The sequence below is a fragment of the Cebus imitator genome, unplaced genomic scaffold (assembly GCF_001604975.1).
Source record: "Cebus imitator isolate Cc_AM_T3 unplaced genomic scaffold, Cebus_imitator-1.0 Scaffold214, whole genome shotgun sequence".
NCBI lineage: Eukaryota > Metazoa > Chordata > Mammalia > Primates > Cebidae > Cebus > Cebus imitator.
Genome location: NW_016107529.1, coordinates 2,979,386 through 2,991,795, shown reverse-complemented (window position 1 = coordinate 2,991,795; position 12,410 = coordinate 2,979,386). Strand labels below are relative to the sequence as shown.

The 12,410-nt window shown below is 40.2% G+C and overlaps 1 protein-coding gene and 1 non-coding gene across 2 annotated transcripts in view; one reads left to right on the top strand and one right to left on the bottom strand.

Annotated features, from left to right (window-relative positions):
- ZFYVE9 (zinc finger FYVE-type containing 9) overlaps positions 1 to 12,410 on the bottom strand; it is a 217,410-nt gene that overhangs the window by 137,763 nt on the left and 67,237 nt on the right. The gene's annotated exons all lie outside the window — the stretch shown is intronic.
- Positions 867 to 928, top strand: LOC119474141. The gene has a single exon (XR_005203432.1). It is a non-coding gene; the product is annotated as a U7 small nuclear RNA (small nuclear RNA).

Below are 12,410 nucleotides of genomic sequence, written 5' to 3'. Positions count from 1 at the left end.
AAAAAAAAAAAAATTCTCTAAGGGCCTAATTTAGCCTTGAACAAGAAGGCTAGTGGAAGCTAATCAAAATAAAACTAAGACTGTGAATATTATATATCAGTATAAAATATCTAACATATAGTATTTTCAGAACAGGTAAGTATCTTAGAGATAATTTAATAAACACCACTTTAAAGATAAACTGAGGCACCAAGAAAAATTTCCTGACATTACAAACATTCTATTATCAGATGTGAAAATGATGTGCTTACTTAAAAAATAAGAGAATAAGAAAAAGACCTAAAATTCAAGTTTCCAAGACCCAATAAAGAAGCATGAAAATCACTGGTAAAAGATTTCCCTGTCTTGAGAACTAGAAAAATATGCACATGCTATATGATATACTCTAAATGAGAAAAGCTACTGACACTAAGAAACAGATTTATATATATTAAATAAAGGACTAAGTCATATCAGAAGTGTCAGGTCTTCATATGCAAGCCTGGAGCCTGAAAGTTTGAAGTCCTGCTTGCCTCTGCTGATTGTCTCCCACCCATCAGCCGGGACAAGCCCCTCACCCCACCCTGCCATCTTAACTGTTATTATGATAATACTCTTATTCCACCTGCCATTGTAACTGAACTTATGGGTAATGCATACTCCTTGCCCCTACGCCACCACTGTAACTGATCTTACTCTGTGACTTTCCCCTGCCAACTCCTAACCCACTGCCCTTTGCTAATGCCCTTTTCGGCCTTGGCCCACCTCCACCCAGGTGAATAAACAAACATGTTGCTCACACAAAGCCTGTTTGGGGAGGGGTCTCTTCATTCAAAGTGTGCATTTTCAACAAGAGGAATGAAAGTATAAAAATATAAACCAAGGTCGAGTGTTACAGCTCTTTTAGAATTTGTCTAGCAGGCTTTCCGGTTTTTGCCAGAAAGCCCCTTAAAAAAAAAAAATATATATATATATAAATATATATTTACACACACACACACACACACACACACACACACACACACACACCCCAAGGTCAAAGTGAGAATGAAAGTAACTACCCCTCTAATACCTAGCTAATTAAAGATTTTTTTTTTTTTTTTGAGATGGAGTTTTGCTCTTGCTGCCCAAGCTGGAGTGCAATGGCGCCATCTCGGCTCACCGCAATGTCCACCTCCTGGTTCAAGCAATTCTCCTGCCTCAGCAAACTGAGTAGCTGGGATTACAGGCATGGGCCCCGACACCTGGCTAATTTTGTATTTTTAGTGGAGATGGGGTTTCTCCATGTTGGTCAGGCTTATCTCAAACTCCCAACCTCAGGTAATCTGCCCACCTCAGCCTCCCAGAGTGCTGGGATTACAGTTGTGAGCCATTGCACCCGGCCTAAAGATTTTTTTACACAAATAAAATTAACTCTATAGCTGCAAGGTCAAATCATATAGTTTTTCAGTATGTGAGGCAAGTCCAACAATACAACAGGTAATTTTATGTATCAACTTGACTGACGCATGGGGTACTCAAACACTATTTCTGGGTTATCTGTGAGGGTATTTCTGGATAAGATGAGCATTTCAATGTGTGGACTGAATAAAACAGAATGCCCTCCCCACTGTGACCAGACATGATCCAACCCATCAAGGGCATGAAAAAAATAAGGCTGAGGAAGAGGGAATTCTCTCTGTCTGATTGGTTGAGCTGGGATATCAATCTTTTGCCCTCAGAATGGGACTTACACCATTGGCCCTCTAGTCTCTGAATGACACTACCAGCTTTCCTGGGTCTCCAGCTTGTAGAGAGCAGATTGTGAAACTTCTCAGCCTCCATAAATGCATGAGGGAATTCCTCATAATAAATTTAAACACACACACACACACACACACACACACACGCACACACACCCCTCTATATATTATTGGTTCTGTTTCTTTGCAGAACCCTGACTAATACAAATAATATTATAGGTTTTTCTACTGGAATTACATTCCAGTCTCAGCTGACAAAGACTTAACTCTGGCTAAATCCAACCATCCACCTACTACATACATTCCCCTAAGTAGCTGATATCTGGCTGGAGGAAAATTACACAAGACCACTAGTGGCTAGTCTCAACTTTACATTTATAATTTTAATTTTATTTTATTTTAGATGGAGTCTCACTCAGTCACCCAGGCTAGAGTGCGGTGGCACAATCTTAGCTCACTGCAACCTCTACCTCCCAGGTCCAAGTGGTTCTCCTGACTCAGCCTCCTGAGCAGCTGGGACTACAGGCATGTGCCACCACGCCCGGCTAATTTTTGTATTTTTATTAGAGACTGGTTTCACCATGTTGCCCAGGTTGGTCTCGAATTCTTGACCTCAGGTGATCTGCCTGCCTCAGCTTCCCAAAGTGCTGGGGTTACAGGTGTGAGCCACTGCACCCGGCCATATTTACAACTTTATATTACCTTTTCCTCAATCTGCTTTCAACCTGCCCCTCATCCCCTCCTGATATGCCTGGTATCCTTCAATTCAAAGCATCCGCCATTCAATTCTTCCAGAAAATAAATCTCTAGACCTCTGCAGGATGAAGGGGAAAGTTACTTGGCTACATAGGATTCAACAGAACATATGCAAAATTAATCATTCCTTGTATCATATTCCAGCCAACCTGTTTTCAGTACCACACCTCACCTAAGCCCTTATAGATCCTTGGAGTCTCTACATTACAAATCTCTCTAAGGTTCTGTGGGGCTTCTCAACATATCTCCCTCTGCAGGCAAGAAGCTTATTGTGCCTTCAATTTGAAGACCTTCATTTTCACTCTTTCCATTTACTGAAATATTTCATTCACTGTTATCTCCTCTTCTGTTGTTACTTCTTACCATTTTATGAGGGTTTCAAGAAAAAAAGAAAATAAATGGTGTGTGTGGAGAAGGGTCAATCCATCCTGTTTAATTGTAAGTCTCCATCATAAGTCTTTCAATTATAAGTCATTTAATTATAAGTCTCCATTCTTACTTTTGAAAAGTGACATATAATAAAGTAAAATTATTGCATTCATTCTTAAAAGTAAACTTAAAAGTTGCTAATGCCCTACAAAATAAATTAAGAAATAGTCCAGAAAAAATAAAGAGAGGGAAAGGGAGATGGAGAGAGAAACAGAAAGCAATAGGTAGTGAAAAGGAGAATTCTATCATCTCCCATGGAGAACATGCTTCTTAGATAAAGAGACAAGTACTTTTTACCCAGAATAAGCAATTTACAGTAATTACTTCTTCATCACCTTTTGACACCAAATCATTTTTTGGAAGGAACAAAAGAAGTTTAGTAAATGGATAGATGGACAGGTATACAACATAAAACAAGAGTATAAAATATCTTAAATATGGTTCAAGATACACAAGAAGAAAACAAGGAATTTCACAGAACTCCTCCAATATTCCATTCAAATATTTTACCTTCCAATGTGAAATTAGTAATCACATAGTTCTCTGTGTTCCTATATGTTTATATTTCACATTATATATAACTTCTCTCTTTACAAAATGACTGCAATAAACCATAAATTCAACCCAAGATGGGAGACACTTTTTATTTATCCTTTTATTCCAAGGCCCCAGCATAATTCTTTTCACACAGCAGTATTCAAAATAAGTAGAATGATTTAATCATTTAATTAGGTATAGCATATAACACACTACCACGGCAAGGATTCCAAAGAAGTTCCTAATTTCATCACCCTCATCCCATTTCTACAACTCCCTTAGCTTAGGCCCTCATCAGTTCTCACCTAGAGTGGTTCAATGTAGTTACCAAACTAGTGATATTGCCTTCATTTATCTATAAAATATATCCTTCATAATCTTACTGAAATAGCTTTCTAAAAAAATCATAAATCTGGCCAGGCACAGTGGCTCACACCTATAATCCTAGAACTTTGGGAGGCCAAGGCAGGTGGATCACCTGAGGTCAGGAGTTCAAAACTAGCCTGGCCAACATGGTAAAACCCTATCTTTACTAAAAATAAAAAAATTAGCCGGGCGTGGTGGCACACGCCTATGCTCCCAGCTACTAGGGAGGCTAAGGCAGGAGAATTGCTGGAACTCAGGAAGTGGAGGTTGCAGTGAGCCAAGATCGCACCACTGTACTCAAGCCTGGGTGACAGAGTGAGACTCCATCTAAAAAAAATTAGCCAGGCGTAGTAATGTGTGCCTGTAGTCCCAGCTACTTGGGAGGCTAAGACTGGAGGATGGCTTGAGCCTGGAAGGTGGAGGCTGCAGTGAGCTGTGATCATGCTACTGCACTCCAGCCTGGGCAACAGAGTCAGACAGAACCTGTGTCAAAAAAATAAATAAATAAAAATAAATTTTTTACTTTGAAATATAAAAACTGAAAAACAAAGGGAATGAAAGAGATAAGGATTTTTAAAGATTGTCTCCCTGGGATGTATAATGGAAGACTAAAATTTTAACTGCAATACAAAGGAACGTTAAGGAACAATCACGTAAAATTAAGAAACAAAGATTTTATTTTGTATATAAACCTATAAGAAAAGGTGACAGCTATAAAGATGATGTTTAAAATATAAAATGCAAGAAATTCATAGGAATCTCTGATATGAACATGTTTACAACAGCAGAATTTAGAGGGTGAAAATTTCCAAAATCCTGGCCATAGATTTTAAAAAAGAAAAGAGGTTATATTAGAAAATATTCTCAGTTAAAGATGTTTCCTATCTTGGCTGTGATTAATACTGTTCTCTACAAACAAATTCAGTATCTGACTAGTAATCAAACTTTTAAATTTTATTTTATTTCTTAGAGATGGGGTCTTGCAATGTTGACAAAGCTAGACTCAAACTCCTAGGTTCAAGTGATCCTCCAGCCTCAGCCTCCTGAGGCTGCGAGTAGCTAGCCTAGTAACAAAACTTTTTTTTTTTTCTTTTTGAAACAGAGTCTTGCTCTGTCACCGGGCTGGGGTGCAGTGGCAAAATCTCGGCTCACTGCAACCTCTGCCTCCCGGGTTCAAGCAATTCTCCTGCCTCAGCCTCCTGAGTAGCTGGGACTACAGGCGTCCGCCACCACACCCAGCTAATTTTTGTATTTTAGTAGAGACAGGGTTCACCATGTTGGCCAGGTTGGTCTCAACCTCTTGACCTCGTGATCCGCCCACCTCAGCCTCCCAAAGGGTTGGGATTACAGGCGGGAGCCACAGCGTCTGACCCAAAACGTCTCAACATTTCTTCCAGGAAGTCTGACAAAGTGTTCAAACTCAGCAGGTACAAAATCACATTCAATCTTCCAAGTTCTCTCTTTCGGTTCCCAATCTTAGGTCTGAGCAGCGTTCTCAGGTAGGTGCAGCAGACTTTATTTTTTTAAATGGTTGCTACCATATCTCTCATCCCACATAATCTTCTTAATGTGATTGTGACATAGCACCTGTGACTCAGGTGTCACAGTCACATTAAGAAGATAGTGTGGGATGGGAGATTTTAACTGAGTGGTGAAATCTATGTCTCCTTCCTCTAAACCTGGGCAGACATTCACAACTACCTCACCTAATGGAACATAACAAAGGGGAAACGATGTAATTTCCAAGGCCAGGTTATAAAAGGTAATATAGTTCTGCCTGGTCCTTTTGGGACTCTCACTCTTGGAACCCCGTTACCATGCCAGAGAAGCCACATGAAGAGTCCACATTTCAGTGATCTGGTCCATGAATCTCTACAGATGTGAATGAGCAAGCCTCAAGATGACTCTAGCCCAGCCATTGCCTGACTACAATTGTATGAAAACCCTAAGAGAGAACCACCTGGCCCGGGGCGGTGGCTCAAGCCTGTAATCCCAGCGCTTTGGGAGGCAGAGGCGGGCAGATCACCTGAGATCAGAAATTCGGGAACAGCCTGGCCAACATAGTAAAAACCCGTCTCTGCTAAAAATACAAAATCAGCCAAGTGTGGTGGCAGGCACCTGTAGTCCTGGCTACTCAGGAGGCTGAGGCATGAGAATCGCTTGATCCCGGAAGGTGGAGGTTGCAGTGAACCAAGATCACAACACCGCACTCCAGCCTGGGCAACACAGTGAGACTCTGTCTCCAAAAAGAGAGAGAGAGAGAGAGAACCACCTAACTAAGCCCAGTCAATCCCCAGAACCATGAGAGATAATTAAATTGTTATTTTAAGCCACTACCTTTTGGTGTAATTCAGATGGAACACAGGTTAGTAATCTGACAGTCTTCAAACCAATCTCATATAAACATTTTAAAGAAAATGGTAAAAACCTTAATAGGGACAGAAAAAAAAAAAAAAAAGAAAGAAAACCCACTGATGGTAGTCACTCAAAACAAGCTTTGGGTCTCTTACGGTACAGTTTACGACATAACTAATGTTATTCAAGCAAAAAGCCAGATGAGAGAGGGGTCTTACTCCTTCTACAGTAGCTTATCAAAGTTGTCCCCCAACCCACATACACTACTAATAAGAGTTCCAGTAAATGCATTTTTTATCACATTAATGTTCCAGTGCCATTTTAGTACTTATATATTGGCATCCCAGGAACTTACCTAGCAGCCAGCTCCTTAATGAGTATACTGTGCATTATCATCCACTTGTCTCATGAACTCAGAAACTTAAGTACCATTCTAGATACTATCCTCTCCTTCTCCCAACTCTACATTCAATCTAACATTAAGTGTTGTCAATCTTAACTCTTAAATCTTTCAAATCCATCCACTTCTCTCCATTCCCACTGCCATATCCCATAACGCCTCCATCTTTCTGTTGCTCAGATTTTTGCAAGAATCCTAACTAGTCTCCCTGCCTGCTGTTTTGTATCCATCTATTCTCCACACAAATACAAAACCCAAATCTGACTGTATCATTTCCATACTTAACACATAATAACGTCATCCTATTGCCCTTAGGATAAAGTCCATACCTCCATAACATAGCAGACTTGTTCTGTTCTGTTTGGTTTCTGCTTATTTCTCTAGTATGACATCTTACTCTCTGTTCTCAAATTCTTACTCTATGCAGTAGTCATATTGATCAACATGAACCCTCAATTCTCAATCTTGCCTATCTCTATTTCCGAAAACACACCTTTATACCAATACATGCTACAACATGAATGGACCTTGAAAATATTATGCTAAGTGAAGGAAGCCAGTCACAACCACATACTGTATGGCTCTATTAATATGAAATATCCAGAATAGGCACATCCAGAGAGATAGAAAACAGATTAGTGTTGTCAGGGGCTAGGGAGAGGAGGAAATGGCTTGTGACTGCTAATGGGTAGGGAATTTCTGGGGTGATGAAAATGTTCTGAAATTATAAATGGTGATGGTTACACAACTCTGTGAATATACTGAAGACCACTGAATGTATGCTTTAAAAGTGAATTTTATGACATATGGATATCTTAAAAAACAATAAAAAAAAAAAAAAAACACAAGTCTTTATCCATATTATTATTGAGGCCTTGAACACTCTCCAAACTTTGCCCCTGCCATTGTCAGTTGATTCTTACCTGTCCTCCTCATCCTATCCAAGACACAACTTCTTCCATTAAGTCCTTATGACCCAGGTCTGAGATAGGCGGCCCTTCATTCTTGTGTATGTTTTACCCCTTATCAGAGCACTTATCAACTGATCCATGATTTTTTAAAAATTATCTGTCTCTCTCTGTCTTCTGCACAGGCACAAACAACAACAACAACAACAAAAAAAAAAAATTAAAAAAAAAAAACACTGTCTTCCAGGCTATTAAGGTTGCTCAGGATAGAGATTGCTTCTTTTTGTCATTGTATCCCTGGTGTATGATACCACATATAATACAGAGTATGTGTCCACTACTTGTGAATCAAATTAAAATAACTGAAGGATTTATTTTGAAAGAACCCTCCACCTAGGAAATGGTCCCATACAAAGGATCCCAAGAGCTGTACTAGGACCAGTAAAATTTCAATGTACTTACTATTTCAAAGTTTATTAATGCCAACATATACTAAAGAACAATTCAGGCTTAAACCATGTTTTCTCAAGGTTTTGTGCTCTCTATTCACAATTACAACTTTTCAGAAAGTTCCTATTAGTTCGATGATTTACCTTTAAAGAAAAAGTATGATTCAAGAGTGTGACTACAGCAATGGAATATCTGGCAAAACTGAGTCTGGAATTTTAAATCAATCATTAGCAATATGTAATATACCTGGCTTGATATTTAATCCAAATGAACATCTTTTATGAAGAGTCAGTGGAGTTTGGTGGAAGGAACACTCGTGCAAAACTCTGGCAGATCCAGGTTTGAATTCATGTTCTATTATGTATTTATTTTATTATTATTTTTTTAATAGAGATGGGTTTTTACTATGTTGCCCAGGCTGGGCTGGAACTCCTGGGATCAAGCCATCTTCCTGCCAAAGTGCTGAGATTATAGGCATGAACCACCACACCGGCCTATGCTGTATTATTTAATAGCTGTTGCTACTTTGAGCAATATAATCTCTCTGAATCTCAGATTCTTTACACTTTATATGATAACTATACTTCACAAGATATTTTTAATGATGATGAAGGTGTTTATATAAGTGTCTTGCACAGACCTGATATGTAAGTGCTCAATAAATGACAGCTATTAGTATTCATCAAAAAGCAATTTGTGTGAAAGAATTAGAACAGAAAGGCAAAGATGCAATTTGAACCATGAAACCAACCGGCGGACTAGTTTGTTTATACAATTAATAATCCACTAGGGTTACTGGTTTTAAGCGATCAACTCAAGTCTGAACAATGAAACAGAAAAATAGGAACAAAAAGTAACCTGATGTTCAACTTTCTGAAGAGGCTAAGTAAATCTGATCCTAAAAAGACACCCTTTGAATATGAACACCCTTACTCACAGTGGCAGAAAAGAAGAAATGAAATAAGCTCTGAAAAGAGCTTTATTCCTGCAGATCAAGAGCAAAATACATTAAGAGAATAGAACCTGGGAAGCTGACATTGTTGCTTCCCCACATTCACACAGGGCTTCAGTTTCCAGGATATCAATCTGGCATCCTTCACAAACATCAAATTCCCAGTCAACGGCTATAAAGAACAAGGTGATTGTTTTCATCTAGTATACACTAAACAAAAAGCACAGTAGTTTAACAAATATTGGAAAATGTGATAACGGATGTATCAAATATACATAGTCACTGAAATCTCTAGAACAGCAACTGATTTGCAATTGGGACTAAAAGGAAGAGCATGTTTAATTCTCATGTCTAGAGTAATCAGACTCATGGTTACATAAATTTATATATACATGACACAGGGACAGAAACTACTGAAATATACAACATTCCTGTGATGGTTAATTTTACATGTCAACTTGACTGGGACAAGGAATGCCTAGACATTTGGTTAAATACTATTTCTGGGTGTGTCTGGGAGAATGTTTCTGGAAGAGATTAGCATTTGAACGGAACTGAGTAAACCGGATTGCCCTCCCCGTGATATAAATACATACCTACATACATACATGTAATACTCTCTGTGTGTATACACACATATATAATGAGATTATATGAAACAGACTCACAAAATTATGGAGGCTGAGACATCTCATGATTTGCTGCCTACAAGCTAAAAACCTCTATCTCTGGATCGTGCGTGGTGGCTCACACCTGTAATCCCAACACTTTGGGAGGCCAACGCAGGCAGATCACCTGCAGTCAGGAGTTTAAGAAGAGCCTAGCCAATATGGCGAAATCCCGCCTCTGCTAAAATTACAAAAATTTGCCAGGTATGGTGGCAGGCACCTGTAGTTCCAGCTACTTGGGAGGCTAAGGCATGAAAATTGCTTGAACCCGGGAGGTGGAGGTTGCAGTGACCTAAGATGGCGCCACTGTACACCAGCCTGGGTGACACGTCAAGACTGTCTGAAAAAAAAGAAAAGGGAAGAAAAGAAAAATGTCTATCTCCTTCTGGTTCGGTTTCTCTAGAGAACCTAAAGTAGTATATAGATTGTTTGTCCATGACTTAAACATGAATTAATACCATATTAGCCCAAGTCTTTATCTCTAATTTTGAGACAGCAGACATCTCTTGGATTATCTTTGCCAACAAAATTATAGAATTGTCTACCACAACCCCATACACACACATGCACTTTCATCACGAAATAAAATGCCATGTTCATGGAAAACCTACCCACCTAACCAGTTTATTAAGCCTGGTGTGAACTCCTGACCTAAGCTGAATGAATTAAAGACCCTTCTATGCTGTGCCTGAGAGACACAGCTACAATAGCTGACTTTGGATTCTGTGAGATATTGTCATATCCTTATAACTCTTCTTTTTTCCTAACTTGACTCCAGTGGATTGCCTTAAGCTGCAACAAGAATCTTAACAAATATATCCCAATAGTACGATATAAATTGAGGCAAACAGCATCAAAATCATAGTTTCAACTTAAATAGGACACCTATACTTTCAAAGAACAGACACTAAACTCAGATATTCTATGATCCACAAGTAGATAATAAACAAGAGATAAATTCATGGAGAGAGGGATGGGTCTTATGTTTCAGACCATTCTAGGTGGCAGACTAACAGGGAGATATAATTTGTATACCATAAATTATGTGAACCAAAAGTAATAACAAGAGTAGACATAGACTACCAGTTTCTAGTTCAGCACTTAAGAAGGTTGGAAGTCACTATTCTGTCCTAACGAGAAATTTAAAAAACTGAAATATCAACAACTCTTCTTAGATACATAAAAGAAGTGAGGTAGCCAGGCATAGGGGTTCACACATGTAACCCAGTGCTTTAGGAGGCTAGGGTAGGAAGACTGCTTGAGGCCAGGAGTTTGAGAATAGCCTGGACAACATAGCAAGACCCAGTCTCTATTTTAAAAAATGTTTTTAATTAGGCAGGCATGGTGGTACACACCTGTAGACCTAGCTACTCAGGAGACTGAGGGAGAAGGATCGCTTCAGTCCAGGAGTTCAAGGGTATAGTGAGCTATCACTGCACTCCAGACTCGGCAACAGAGTGAGATCCCATCTCTTTAATAATAATAATAATAATAAGGCGAGGTGTGGTGGCTTACCCTTGTAGTCCCAACACTTTGGGAGGCCAAGGTAGTCAGACTGCTTGGGCTCAGGAGTTCAAGACCAGCCTGGGCCACTTTGTGAAACCCAATCACTACAAAAATTAGCTGAGTGCGGTAGCGCATGCCTATAATCCCAGCTACTTGGGGACTGAGGTGGAAAGATTGCTTGAGCCCAGATCATGCCACTGCACTCCAGCCTGAACAACAGAATGAGATCCTGTCTTCCAAAAAAAAAAGTCACAGCACAAACCACTGACCCAAATTTGAAAAGACAAACAGGTGAATACAAAAAGAGTCACAAATTACCTGAGCAGAAACTCACAAGCAGAAACCTCTGTGGGAACCAGAGGTCGGGCAGAAAAGCTTAAACTATAATTGACAAATTGCTAGTGGCTTAGTGTGGACAACTCTGAGAGTTAAAAACTTCAAGGGAACTCCCACACTTTTGTAGGAAGCTTGACCTAGATCTCACAGGATCAAGGGGGAAATCACCTCATTCTTCTGGCAGGGAGAGGAGAAAAGGAACTATGTTGAAATAAGCCGGAACAGTCTATTCTTTTTTTTGGAGACTGGGTCTCGCTATATTGCGCAGGCTGGAGTGCAGTGGCAAGATCTCAGCTCATTGCAACCTTCACCTCCTGGGTTCAAGTGATCCTCCCACCTTAGCCTCTTGAGTAGCTAGGATTACAGGTACATGCCACCACACCCAGCTAATTTATGTATTTTTAGTAGAGACGCGGTTTCGCCATTTTGGCCAGTCTGGTCTCAAATGCCTGACCTCAAGTGATCTGCCCACCTCAGCCTCCCAAAATGCTGGGATTACAGGCATGTGCCATCTTAGCCTAAGAGCATTCTATTCTTAATACGGTCTGCCCTCAGCAGAAACTATTTGACCAATGCCTAACCTGTTGGGGCTATATCAGAGCCTAACTGACCTGGGGAAAGAAAACACTCAACTCCAGTCCATTCTTGATATTCTGTTCCCTCTAAACAGGGGAGAAAAACTGAGAAGCACTTGTGAAACTCACAGTTCAGGGGCAGAGGCTTGCTAAAAGACTGAGACTTGGCCGGGCGCGGTGGCTCACGCTTGTAAACTCAGCACTTTGGGAGGCTGAGGCGGGTGGATCATGAGGTCAAGAGATCGAGACCATCCCGGTCAACATGGTGAAACCCCGTCTCTACTAAAAATACAAAAATTATCTGGGCATGGTGGCACACGCCTGTAGTCCCAGCTACTCGGGAGCCTGAGGCAGGAGAATTGCTTGAACCCAGGAGGCAGAGGTTGCGGTGAGCCGAGATCGCGCCATTGCACTCCAGCCTGGGTAACAAGAGCGAAACTCCGTCTCAAAA